Below are 14,599 nucleotides of genomic sequence, written 5' to 3'. Positions count from 1 at the left end.
GAAGATGAGTCATCGTTGGGTCCAAAAAATGAAAAGGATAATTTTGAGAGCACATGTGTTGGGAAGGATGATTTTGTGGAAGGTGAAGTTGAGACTAACCTTACCTGTCCCAAGAATAGTACTCTCGATGATTCTCCTTTTGAGGGTGAACCCATTAGCCCCTTGGAAGATGACATTGGAGATTACTTCCACATTGAAAAGGAAAAATGGGAAATTGTTAATCCTCAATTTAATTGTGCTCCCATTTATGACACAGATAAGGAGGATGAGGTTGAGATTGGTCTTCACTTTCTCTCCAACATTACTTATTATAACATATCCATCGATACCCTTGGGAAGGAGGATTATTATTCAACCTTGCATGAGGAGGGGCAGATGGAAGTAGTCGATTCTCCTTTCGGGGGAGATTCAATATTTGATACTAATAATGATGAAATTTATAAGGCTCCCACTTGTCATCCTTATGATTATATATTCAAATTACTTTAGCCTTTAGATTATGACTTTGAGGAGGAAAAACCCATTGAATATAATATTTCACTCCCCCCTTTGCATTTTCCTCTTGTTCATCATCTTAAGTCTTCCACAAGTTATTCCCTCACCCATTGTAATATGATCTCGAGTGACCATGAGCCCTTTCCCCCTTCCGATTATAGTTTCAAGGAAGAACCCCTCATTGATTATACTTCACCTCCTTGGACACACCCTCAGGGTTTTGATCACTCCATGGCCACCCCCCTCTCCAATGTGATCATCGCCTTGAGAAACCTAGTTGTTGCACTCCTTTCCCTCACCTTTCGTTCCCCTATCATCACAACCTTGTGGAATTTACAAAGTATAATATTATGAGCAATGATTGTGATAATAATTTCTTAAGGGTACTATTTCGTTCCACCATTGTATGCTTAGAGGGAAGGGCCCACATTTCTAAATTGACTCATGTTCCTTCTTTTAGGGATTCCTCATACGTCACATGGAAACTGTATTTTCTTGCCTCCTGCCTGCATCATCCTCCATGTGTTTGGTTTGCATTCACTTTGGGATTTTCTCCATGAGTAATCATATAGCTAGGCACATTTATATTGATTTGATGATATGTTGGTTGCAATAGATTTTTTATTACACTTGATATTGGCTTCGTCATATGTATGTTAGGGTAGGATGCATTGCATGCTCATTTTTTCATTAGAACTAACATCATATGATATTGCTCATGGTAGATTAGTTGCATTTACATTAAAATTTGCACGTTTTATTATTTGTTGATTTTACGACCTAACATTAAGCATGGGTGATCATAAGACTAAGACATTATAAAAAAGCATGCTTCCCCATGGATTTAGTTGTTAATATGTGCAGGTTACAAGTCTACAGTGACCAAGTTATTGTTGGAGTTCTCGTGACTTCTTGTTCGAGTACCTTGGCCCACTTCTTCGAGAGATCACGTCCCAGTTGGAGGAAGATGTTACCCACCACTTTGTGGGTGATATCCCTAGGAGAAAAATTTCTCCAAGATAGTCCTCAGTCGACAACAAGTAGCCCATTTCATCCACAAACTAGCTTGTTATGTCATTTCTCCGCCACATGAGCCAACCATGTGGTCCCTCACACATCTGTCATGATCATATGTTTGAAGGTGGGCCTCTCGAACCTAAAGGTATGCCTTGTCATTTGGTAATTGAGTATTGTAGCTTTCTTATCATGGATACTTATGGGCATGATTAATGGGGGGATTCGATGGAAATAATGGGCTAATTCTGTGCTTTTGTCCCTTATACCTCTTTTGGATGCTACCCTTGGATCTTAGTCTCATCGGATCTCCTTTACTGACCATTGGTTTTTAGAGTGGTATTACATGGGAAACCCTGATTTTGGTTGCATGGTCCTGCTTCCCCATCCATATATATCCCTCCCCTTCCATTTATTATAACCCCATCCATCATCTTTCGCACTTCGGTCCACATCTCTCCACTGGGTCCACATAAGGTTAGCCTCCCCTTCCTCTTGCCCACACCTTGGGTCGGGCTTGGAACGATGCCCCAGAGGTTAATGTAGCTGAAAATAAAAAGTAAAAGCATCATTCAACAAGAAAACGTACCACAAGGTGGAAAAGCATAATTATTCCATTCATCTCTTTATCACATGCCACTACCATTTAATGGATGTACCTTGGACATACTATCCCCTCTAAAGATAGAAACCACCTAATAAGGTACCTGGTTAACCCCCTTTGGAGCTTAGAGACATTAACACACGCCAAAGCCCACTATGAAAGGGCGTGTCATTATGAAGTACCCACATGCAGTCCATGTTTTGTACACTCTTTAACTCGATTACTTTAAATGACTTGTTGTGCTAGAGGTCTAGGGGACGCATTGGATCTTATGTAGGATTGTAGATGGTTTTCATATTGAGTTTGGTCTCGATATATAGGGTCCTAACTCTCCATAGGGCTACATTGGAACATCTAGGGTGAGTGTAGAGAGTCATGGGCCTCCACAATAGTAGACAATACTCCATGGATCCCTAGAGATGTTAAAACATTGCTCGAGATTCACCTATTGGATGAGGAAGATGCACTTGGTTCATCGTGCCCAGCCGACCTCACAGTTGTACCATGCACTTGACAAATGACGCAGGACTTTTATACTGATGTGGCATCATTAACACCATCATATGAGTCCTTAAAAATGGTCTATATGCATCTTTGACCTACTTAGAGACCCATGAGGTTATTTGTGTACCCACACATCCACTGGGAGCACCACAGGTTTATTGTTTGGAGAACAAGGAGCCAAACCCTTTTCCACCACTTTTGGGAGTACTATTCATCATTATGGCACTTTTGGACTTCATTGGTCTTCTTAGAAGGATCCACGACATGTATTATTCATCATTCGACCTCTTAAGAGGCTTATTCTTTTGTTTATGAGCTAGTTTGGTCGACTTGTCACCAAAAGTTAGTTATTTTGCACATTATTTTATTGTAAGGGCTAATGTAGGCCTAATTAGCTAAATCGAACTCATTAGAAGCATATAAATACAAGTGATGAGGATTCATTTTAGCATCATCACTCGGTTGGACTTGTATCTCTTTATAGAACTTTGTTATCCTTCTTGGAGGACGAATTTTGGAGCATGGAATGAATTTTGATGTTTGGATTATTTTTGTTTGCCTTGGAGCTTCTTGATTGGAAAATTGTTGATGGTTGGATATACTATTAATACATGTAAGTACATTTAATGTTATTTTTTTTCTTTATTTTGTCACACACATTGTTGCTAGATTTTCGCTATCCTAGGACTAATTTGTTGCATCCATTATTGCGAAGTTGTGGAAATTGGGTTTCTAGATAGTGATACATCATGTATGGACCATGTATGATGAAAGAATATTCCTATAGATGCTTCTTTACTGAATTTCATCTTGATAAGCCATCAATTTTGCAAAACGAAGTATAAAGTTCTTGAAGTTGCTTTTGTTGCTGCCCTAATGGTCTGTGAAGTTGTCTTTAAGGACTCCTTGACATAGAAAATTGGATGTCCATAGTCATTATAACTCGTGACTCTAAAATATCCCCAAAGGACTAGGCACTAGTCCACCATAAAGGTGATCAATCCAAATTATCCTCTTCTTTCACCCTCTCTTTTCTATGTCTAGCCCCATAAGTCTCTTAGGGCATCATTTATCTTGCAAACCATCAACAAGAAAAGTTTGATCTCTTGGCATAATCTACGTTGGGGTTTCTCCTAGGCACCCTCAGAGTTTGAAGCAATTCCAACGGTGAGATTGTGAGATACCTCAAGCCCTAGCCTCAAGTTCAAATATTTCCCCTAGTTTCCTTTGACTAAATACCTCATTGGGATCATCACTTTGTTTCTGGGTTGAAAATTCATTCTTTGGTCCCTTTCCCCTCCAGAATAGGTCAAGTACATCATTGGTTGATAAACCCTACCCCCTTGACCTCCCTTCTAGGTCCACTTGGTCCCATGTGGTCCCACAAGCCATTAAGAGTAATTCTTCAAAGACCACTTAGAATCCAAGCCTCTACAAGAATTTTAGGGTTTAAGGGCCTCCATTATAAGATACATTCCCTAAACCTTAACCTTGAAATTCCCCTTGAGCCCTTCCTTGAGAGCTTTCAACCTTGCCTTCCAAAGCAAGCAAGCTATATATCTGAGCCTCTCTCATGAATAGGCCCCTAGGATCACCCCTCACCCTATCATTGTCTACTTACTTTGTGGTCCTCATCATATTGGATCTCCTCTCATTGATGAAAGTCTGTAAAGAGTAGGGAGCCTTGGCCGAGGTGATAGTCGGCTATTGCTTCATTTGTTGCCCTTGATTTAGTAGTAGTCCTCCAAGGTCCCCTTTTAGACCCCCTGCTAGTGTGAGTGGTAACAAGCACTAGGGATCAAAATTGATTCAATGCACGTATGATATTTTATTATCATAAATTCAATGCTAAATAAGTAGCATTCATTAATTCATGTTGACAAAAAATAATGTTATTTCCATGATTTTTTTTGTAAATGGTGTCGTTCATCATAATGTACATGAACACTAATCATTAAGCCACTTTTGCACTACTCATTAGACTTATAATTCTTATGACAAAATATTTTTGTAAGTTATATTTATTTTATGGAAAATTGTGTTATTGGAGGTTATATATATATATATATTCGTTATTGGAGATTACAACAATATCCATATAATCTTATATTTTGATTTCTTTTAAAAAATCCATTACAATAATTTGAATGATTGTGTTAGTAAGGAAAACATTTTCATTAGACAACAATGATATCTATGAGATGAAAGAGTAAATGGCCCTATTGAATTTCTACCATAAATTTTTTATATATTATAAGTAAATGATAAATTGAATTTCTTTCTATATGATTTATATATTGAATATAAATAAATACCTACTAAATTGCTTCCATATGATTTCTATATAGGTTGTAATAACAGTGAATCAATATGGTTTGTATTTGTCGAAATATGCTTAGTGTTATTTATGTGCATTTATCCGAATATGTAATAACAGTGAATCAATATGGTTTGTATTTGTCGAAATATGCTTAGTGTTATTTATGTGCATTTATCCGAATATACTTAGAATTCCAGTTTAAAATAAAATTCTTTATTTTACAATTTAATACCGTGAAAAATATAATATATAAAAAATACATCACATTTAAAATTATTAATCAACTTTGCCATTCAAATGGAAAAGTAAACATTCGAATTGAAAGGTAAACTTTCCAATTTTATATCGATGATGATTCCCAATAAGAATTCCATGCAATTCTGACGTGGGTGACGGTGATGTTTAATAAATTCCATGGCATAATGACGATGCTCAAGAAGTGGAGACATTTACGATTTTAAAATCTCCTTTTTCTACGATGGGACGTGTAATTCTTATCAGGTTGCCAGACGCCGACGCCTCTATGGAAGACCACCCCGACAAACCCTTGCGCTGTAGGCACAGGCCCATTTCACGACTTTCTTGCATTCAAAATCTTTCCACGCCGCCTGCCTTCATGGCAAAGGCAACCAATATTCCTTGTGTTATTGACCCACTAATGTGCACCAGTTGTTTAGGTTTATGCAGTAGCCTAAACATTATTTTCTGTTTTTTTTATAAAAAATTATGCTGTTTTTTATTTTAATGGGGAAATTTTGGTTATATTTTGAAAAAATTAAGCTATAGTTTTTGTAAATTTAACTAAAAATTATTAAAATTTATAATTTTAGATTTGTAAATTTAAGTAAAAATTGTCAAAATTCATAATTTTAAACACTTCAGATGTTTTTGATGGTATTCAAATTCAAGTTTCTGTGATCTATATTTGGATTATTTGAAACTAATTTCAGAAGAAATCACATTGGTAGATTTAAGTTAACCCGTTTCGAACCAACTAGTGTGGTTCATGATCAGGACAAGATGAAAAATCAGATCATAGCGGTAAGTTAAATAGAAAGTGAAAACCTTCAACGGCTATATGGAAAACGGCTATCTTTTAATGATGTTGAATCTATTTCCACCATAAAAAATATGATTCAAACACTACCCAAATTTTGATCACTTTTGACCATCCAAACAATTTCTCCCTAAACTACTCCGAGGACTCCTATATATGTTACTAGATATGTTCCGTGTATTAATGAGTTAATGACTTTCCATTGTAAGCAATACACTGTTCTATTAATCCATTAAAGCCTCGTTGATGTGCACCAGTTGTATATGTTGCCAAATATGCTCCGTGTATTAATAATCCATAGTAGGGTAAATATTAATTTCCACTTCTCGGAAGCTGTATATATGCTCACCTCTGACGGTCTATTAATACGCGGAAGCTGTATACCGCCATTCATGGATGTATACCGCCATGGTATGGTATCCTTTAATGTATCACTTATCTAAACTAGTTGCAGGGTTGCAACACATGGTATGGTGGTGGATATATTGGGAAATAACCAATTTGCATGGGTGGAAATAATTTCGTTGGAAGACTACCATCGATCTGGAAGACTCGGGATTTCGAATCAGCAGGTTATGGCAATATAGTGTTCATTTGTTATATCTCTTGATTCTGTGTATCAATCTATTATAGGTCTTGATTCTGGATTCTGTGTATTAATCTATTATATGTCTTGATTCTGTGTATTAAGATGAAAAATTGAGGATATCCTGAATTATGTTCTGGAAAAAAGAAGAGGGTTCAATTAAAATGTCTGGAGGCCTTATCATTTGCAGGTGAGATTGCAGCGTTTTGTTTTGACTTTACTCATTTTTTTTAAAGGTTAGAATCAAGACATATAACAGATGAACACAGTATTACCATAATCTGAATTATGTGCTGGAAATATAGCAGATGAACACAGTATTACCATAATCTGTGCTGGAAAAAGGAGGGTTAAATTATTCCTTCATTGAAATGTGTGTAGTCCTTATCATTTGCAGGCGGCGTTGCAGCGTTTTGCTTTTTGGGAATCCGGCCTTTGATTTGCTCCATTTACCTCTTCTTTTGAATTTGTCAACAACTTTTCAATTTATTTTTGAAATTTCATTTTCTCGTCATTGAATTCTGTGTTCTTTGCAGGTTGAAAAATTCTTATCAAACGGATTCAACAATATTTGCAGCTTCATCTTTGAGAATTCCAGAAACCCTCCATCCTTAGTTTATCTCTTTTATAATTCTTCTACATAGAGTCGTTTATATCTTTGAAGCATTCATCATTGACTAAGCCGTAGACCTTTCGTTGTAGATTTTATATGCTCGTATTGCTGTAGATCCTACAGAAATCTCTTAATGTTAAGGATGGTTTACAAAATCCCTTTTATTTTTTCTTTTAATACTTCCTTGTCATTTGCAGGTGGGGTTGCAGCAATACTTCCTTGTTATTTGCAGGTGGGGTTGCAGCGTTCTTCATTGATGGAATCTGGCCTTTGATTTGCTCCATTTACCTCTTCTTTTGAATTTGTCAACAACTTTTCAATTTATTTTTGAAATTTCATTTTCTGGTCATTGAATTCTCTGTTCTTTGCAGGTTGAAAAATTCTTATCAAACAGATTCAACAATATTTGCACCTTCATCTTTGAGAATTCCAGAAACCCTCCATCCTTAGTTTATCTCTTTTATAATTCTTCTACATAGAGTCGTTTATATCTTTGAAGCATTCATCATTGACTAAGCCGTAGACCTTTCGTTGTAGATTTTATATGCTCGTATTGCTGTAGATCCTACAGAAATCTCTTAATGTTAAGGATCGTTTACAAAATCCCTTTTATTTTTTCTTTTAATACTTCCTTGTCATTTGCAGGTGGGGTTGCAGCGTTCTTCATTGATGGAATCTGGCCTTTGATTTGCTCCATTTACCTCTTCTTTTGAATTTGTCAACAACTTTTCAATATATTTTTGAAATTTCATTTTCTGGTCATTGAATTCTCTGTTCTTTGCAGGTTGAAAAATTCTTATCAAACGGATTCAACAATATTTGCACCTTCATCTTTGAGAATTCCAGAAACCCTCCATCCTTAGTTTATCTCTTTTATAATTCTTCTACATAGAGTCGTTTATATCTGTGAGGCATTCATCATTGACTAAGCCGTAGACCTTTCGTTGTAGATTTTATATGCTCGTATTGCTGTAGATCCTACAGAAATCTCTTAATGTTAAGGATGGTTTACAAAATCCCTTTTATTTTTTCTTTTAATACTTCCTTGTCATTTGCAGGTGGGGTTGCAGCTTTCTTCATTGATGGAATCTGGCCTTTGATTTGCTCCATTTACCTCTTCTTTTGAATTTGTCAACAACTTTTCAATTTATTTTTGAAATTTCATTTTCTGGTCATTGAATTCTGTTTTCTGCATTTCTGTGTTCTTTGCAGGTTGAGAAATTCTTATCCAACAGATTTAACAATATTTGCACCTTCATCTTTGAGAATTCCAGAAACCCTCCATCCTCAGTATATCTCTTTTATAATTCTTCTACATAGAGTCGTTTATATCTGTGAAGCATTCATCATTGATGAATGCCTAGACCTTTCGTTGTAGATTTTATATGCTCGTATTGCTGTAGATCTTAAAGAAATCTCTTAATGTTAAGAATCTCCTAATGTTAAGAATGGCTTACAAAATCCCTTTTATTTTGTCTTTTATTACTTCCTTTTGAAATGTCTGGAGGCCTTGTCATTTGCAGTTGTCTTTTATTACTTCCTTTTGAAATGTCTGGAGGCCTTGTCATTTGCAGGTGGGGTTCCAGCGTTTTGCAGTGAGGGAATCCGACCTTTGATTTGCTTCATTTACCTCTTCTTTGGACTTTGTCAACAACTTTTCAATTTATTTTTGCAATTTCATTTTCTCTTCATTGAGTTTTGTGTTTTTTGCAGGTTGGGAAATTCGTATCCAATGGATTTAACAATCTTTGCACCTTCATCTTTGAGAATTCCAGAAACCCTCCACCCGCAGTTGATCTCTTCTATAATTCTTCTTCATAGAGTTGCTTATATCTTTATATCTTTGAAGTATTCATCATTCATGAAGCCCTAGACCTTTCGTTGCATATTTTATATGCTCGTATTGCTGCAGATCTTGAAGAAATCTCTTAATGTTAAGGAGGGTTTACAAAATCCCTTTATTTTGTTCTTTAAGACTTCCTTTTGATCTTGTTTTCGTGAACAACCATATATCTGTAAAAAGCAGACCTTCGAGGTCCCGGAAGAGGGTAGACTTCAATTTTTCTGCTTCAAAGAGGGCTAGAGATGGCAGTGGTTTTACTCGAGATGGTAATGAGTTTCGGTTATTTTTGTAGACTCTCACACGTCATCGGTTTCTTTTTTATGGTTTCGGAGCATTTTTTACGACGGTAGAATTTGTGTTTTCAATGCAATCTCAGTCGTGCCTACAATAGGGATCTGTATAGCTCTTACTGTTATGCGCGATTGTGAAGTTGGTGCGAACATCAATATGAATTTTGGGTATGTTTTCTGGTTGTTTTTCATGGTTGTTCGATTGTCAAATTTGGTATCGGTTAAGTTTTCACGAACTGCTCTATTTTGCAGATATTCAAGTTTAATCAGAGGTCCCTGAAGTGAAAATTTCCTGTTAAAAAGGTAAAAATCTTACATCCCTTCACGTTTCGATCTTTTTGATAGTTTATTTTTTTGAGTTTGTGGAGAAGTTCGAATACCTGAAACTTTGATTTGAACTTATCTCGGTAAAAAGTACAAGAAAAAAAATCACAGAATTATGCATCTTTGTGCTGTGCCATATTTCACAAATGGATTGGGTTGTGAAAACAAAAATTTACTTATTAGGACAAAAAGATTTACTTATTAAGTTGTCTAAAGATTTTTGGATTGAATATTTAAAACATTTTCGGAAAAAATTACATTAAATTTTTTTAAAACGGATCATACAATTACATATATATATTCTACATTCTTAAGAGATCATCTCAAGGGAGCAGAGCATCTTGAATCCCTTTCTGGACAATCCTCTTTTGCTGACGTAAATCCTTAGATACAAAGTAAAATAAATAAAATAGAATAAAATATGCGAAGTAAACTAGTATTAAATACAGAGTAAGATAGCAAGTTTAAGCTTCAAAACCCCATTTTGCATCCCTTTTGCTCCTCTTTCTTGATTATTAAAAACACATATGCATGTCATTTAATTCCATTACTTGCAGGCTTCAAATATGGAACAAAGGTTTGCTGTGCAGCAGAGGCACTACATTTTTGGTCCACGGGTTTTCTGTGCCGACGCAAGAAAGTAAACAGTATTGCTGTCGCAACTTCGGCTTGCACTAATCCATCAAGTTATGTGAGCTGGGTGCATCCTAATTCATAACACTGATGCCACAAATATTTATATAGCCAATGAAATTCTTAGTGGCAAATATTTTCAGTCATCATTTCCTCTCAGTACGCTTTGTGATCTCCAGCCCATTGGGTGAACTTGAGGAAAGCAAGCTCTATGTACCATGAAAAAGATGCATTCAGTAAAGCCTTTCAATTCAATTGAGGCATCTCAAATCAATCGATTTACTAATTGACAGCATGGGCTTTGTCAATTATAAAGCCACCAATATTTTTGGCTCATTTGCACATGATTTTGCTTAGGTTTTATGTGGCTGTTTGGTCAAAGATTGATAAATAATACCTGATCCAAGTATGATGAGAAAACTGCTTTGAGATTCCTTGCTGGTGCTGATGGTATGGTTATTGTTTATCGTTTTGGGTTTGGCAAAATTAGTTGACTTGAATTACTGAAAAATCTGTGATAATCATTCAGAAACTTTCTATTTTTTTTTTTTTAAATTAGATCTATGAGGTTTTAAACTGATAAAGAGTATTTTAATAATACATTTTCTTTTATTCAATACATTTTATATTTTATTTTTTATTTTAATAATACATCTTATTACTCTATTTTACACCCAAAACCAACTGGCCCAAATTCTTTAAATTATTAATATATATGTAATTATTCCATTATTATTACATTTTAACATAATATACTTTATTTAAACAACCCTTCCCAACACTATTATCCTTTGAATCACTAATACATCCTATTACTAACTATTTTACACCCTGAAGCCACCGGGGCCAAATTCTTTAAATTGTTATCATATATGTATTGATCTCATTTTAACCTAATATGCTTTATTTAGACCAAGCTTCCAAACACTACTATCCTTCGCATATGAGTGATTGGAAGAACTCCCTATCAATCATCACAGGTAATAAGTAGCTTTGTAGGAGCATTACAACCTAATGAGTTCATAATTATCAGTGTGGTAGTTATGTGTAAAACATTTAGTTACATAATAATGTAATGTTATGTTAATTTACATATGATTTACATAACATTAAAAATAACATTAAAATTAAAAAAAAAAAGTAAAAAAGAGTATTTATATGTAATTAAAATTAAAAATTAATTATTAATTCTAAACTTGATTATTTTTTTATGTTTGGTAAATTTGGATTTAAGATTGATCTAAACTAATGTAAAATAAGAGTTTATTTAGTGTGGCAGTTATGTAAAACATTATCTAATGCAGTACCAAGCATAATGTAGAATAAAATTGTAGTTTTAGTATTTACAGTACCAAGCATAATGTAGAATAAAATTGTAGTTTTAGTATTTACAGTACCAAGCATAATGTAGAATAAAATTGTTGTCTTACAGTACTAAGCATAATGTAGAATAAAGTTGTAGTTTTATCATGTAATAATAACAAGCAAGTTGATGTGATAAAATTCTAATTTTATAATGCAACCATAACAAATTAATTTTTCTTTTTAATATTAATTTTTCTTTGTTAATTAGGCATCAAATGAGTTAGTTTTTCTTTTCAATGTTATTTTTTCTTCGTTAATTAAACATAACAACAGAGTAGGTCACAAATTGTACTTGTAGATGAAATCACCACATGTGAGTTTAGTTGTTCTCAAGGGCTCTTATATTGAGTTGTACTTGTATATGAAATCTCTTATATTGAATTGTACTTGTACATGAAATCACCACTTGTGATTGTACATGAAATCACCACATGTTATCGTAGAATGACGAGTGCCTTAGAAGATAGTTTACTTTACTTTATTATTCACGAGTGCCTTAGAAGATAGTTTACTCTACTTTATTATTCACAAGTTTAAGTTATTGTTCATTTCAAAAGGTAGTTTACTTTATTGTAAAATAAAGTTGTAGTTTTATAGTGCAAGCATAACAAGAGAGTTGATGTGTGATAAAGTTCTAGTTTTATAATATAACCATAACAAATGAATTAGCGTTATTTTTTTTTGTTAATTACTTTATTATTCATTTCAAAAGGTAGTTTACTTTATTGTAGAATAAAGTAGTGCCAGCATAGCTGGCCAGTTGATGTGTGATAAATTAGGCATAGCAATAAAGTAGGTCACCCTAAGGGGTTCTTATATTGAATTGTATTAGTATAGCGGGTTCTTATATTGAATTGTATTTGTATATGAAATCACCACTTGAAGAATAATGATGAAGAATGACGGGTGCCTAAGATAGTTTACTTGTTTACTTTGTTATTCACGAGTTTACTTTATTACTCATTTCAAAAAATAGTTTACTTTATTACTTCATGATACATGACTCTCAAAGCAAAGTCTTTGGTTCAACCATTGAAGTTATCCCAATGAGCATTAACTTGGGTTAGTTTACTTTATTATTCATGATTTTATTTTATTACTCATTTCAAAAGATAGTTTATTATTCACGAGTTTACTTTATTACTTATTTCAAAAGATAGTTTACTTTATCATTCACAAGTTTACTTTATTACTCATGTCAAAAGATAATTTACTTTATTACTTCACGATAAATGATATTTCGTTCGACCATTGTAGTTATCCTAAAGAGCATTAACTTGGGTTTCTTTGCCTTTAAACCCAAAGCTTGTTTACCACTTTCATTAGCAGACTCTGCGACTGGATGTTCAAATTTGGCCAAATTCATTGTTCCTGGAAAAGGAGTAAGAAGTTAGGATTATGTCCCCTTACATTAGACCTAGGGATTGCGGACAATTTATTAGCATATTTATGTGTCGAAACCCAAGCATATTAAGGAAGATTATTGGAGTTTTTTTTCCTTTACGACCAAGGATTGTATACCACTTTCTTAATAAGCATCATCGAGAGAGTGGAAGGAAAGCAGTAAAACGTTTAGAATGGAAAGGAGTAAGAAGGTAGGATTATGCCCCCTTACTGAGGGATTGCGGACAACTTACCGACTGAGGGATCGTGGAAAACTTACCGACAGCGTTATATGTGATGAAACCTAAACATGAATTATGGAAATATGTAACCACGTGTTTGGGTAAGTTAGCCACAATTAGCAACTAATCACGATATTGAAGTTAGACTTTCTCATCCAGGAAGAAAAAACACAAGTCAAAGTTGACTAAACATTGAAAAGAGAGTTGCAATTATCTATCTTTTCGTAAGCGTATTTTTGGTTCCGGGGTGATGTTATGGGGCACTCAAAACTAATTTATTTTTGGTTTTGCCATCTTTAATTTTTATGATTATCTGAGTGGTCAATTTTATTAATAACGGATTTTTTTAGTGCAGGATTGTTTGTAGTGGTTGTGTTGTTTTTTTTGTTTCTCGTTAAAATGTATACATTTCATGTAATAAGGGTTGTCACTTTGATCTCTACTTATTTTGTTTAGATTCTCTTAGCTAAATAAGAGTAGTACTTAAAAATTATTAAATCATTAGTAAAAGAAAAACTACTTCCTTCAGGAAGTAGTCCTAGAAGATTTAGAAGCAAGGCAATTGTTATTAATATAACTTTATTGAGATTAACCAGTGATATTGTTGGAGGGCAATGGTTTTGATTAGATTATAAAGACACTTGATAAAACAATGTATTTAAAGACCAGTGCCTTAATGCCCAAAATTTAAGATACATACACATTAGGAAAACAACAATGCTGCAAAGAAAGGTGAGATGCAAAGCTGATGTATGAGCAAAATGATAACTTGTAAGAAAGAGTACCCCACTTTAATGAAATGGCAACGCAAAGCTAGATTAGACAATGTTAGAAAAATGGAAATGCAACCTGTAGTATGATGATGGTGCAATATTCACTTAAAAGTTAAAACACAAGATTACAGGATTCCAGTGAAGCACTTTAATATCACTCAGTGAATCAATGACAACAATGGTAGCAAAATTAAGTGTTCTAGTTAGAATGCGTATTAGGGTGTTTTTCGCTTATCAGTTAGATACGAATCAGAACTAAAGTGATGAATAACCCAAAGCCAATGAGATTGCTCACTGAATTAATGACACTGGAATCAGTAATACACTAACCCAAAGCCAATGAGATTGCTCACTGAATTAATGACACTGGAATCAGTAATAGCAAATGCTTTTATTTATATGCTTTTTAGGATATTCTTCACTTATGATATATCAATTAGAAGCGAGTGAATCTTGAATGCTACAAGCATCAGTAACTATGGAATTGCCAGCTTGTTAGATGAAATTAGATCTGAACTATGGAGCGCATTTCTGATCTAAGCAAAGAGCAGCA

The 14,599-nt window shown here is 34.2% G+C and overlaps 1 long non-coding RNA gene across 1 annotated transcript; it reads left to right on the top strand.

Annotated features, from left to right (window-relative positions):
• The first annotated feature begins 6,575 nt into the window (after positions 1-6,575).
• Positions 6,576-10,717, top strand: LOC149194164 (uncharacterized). The gene is made up of 6 exons (XR_016254519.1): positions 6,576-6,770; positions 6,978-8,483; positions 8,768-9,302; positions 9,413-9,494; positions 9,579-9,629; positions 10,208-10,717. It is a non-coding gene; the product is annotated as an uncharacterized LOC149194164 (long non-coding RNA).
• Positions 10,718-14,599: the final 3,882 nt, after the last annotated feature.

This window comes from Pinus tabuliformis, chromosome 2_2 (genome assembly GCF_031772625.1).
Source record: "Pinus tabuliformis cultivar Carrire ecotype Pingquan chromosome 2_2, CPIR1, whole genome shotgun sequence".
In the NCBI taxonomy this organism is placed as follows: Eukaryota; Viridiplantae; Streptophyta; class Pinopsida; order Pinales; family Pinaceae; genus Pinus; species Pinus tabuliformis.
Note: the sequence above shows the minus strand (reverse complement) of the source record. Positions and strands in the feature narration are given on the sequence as shown.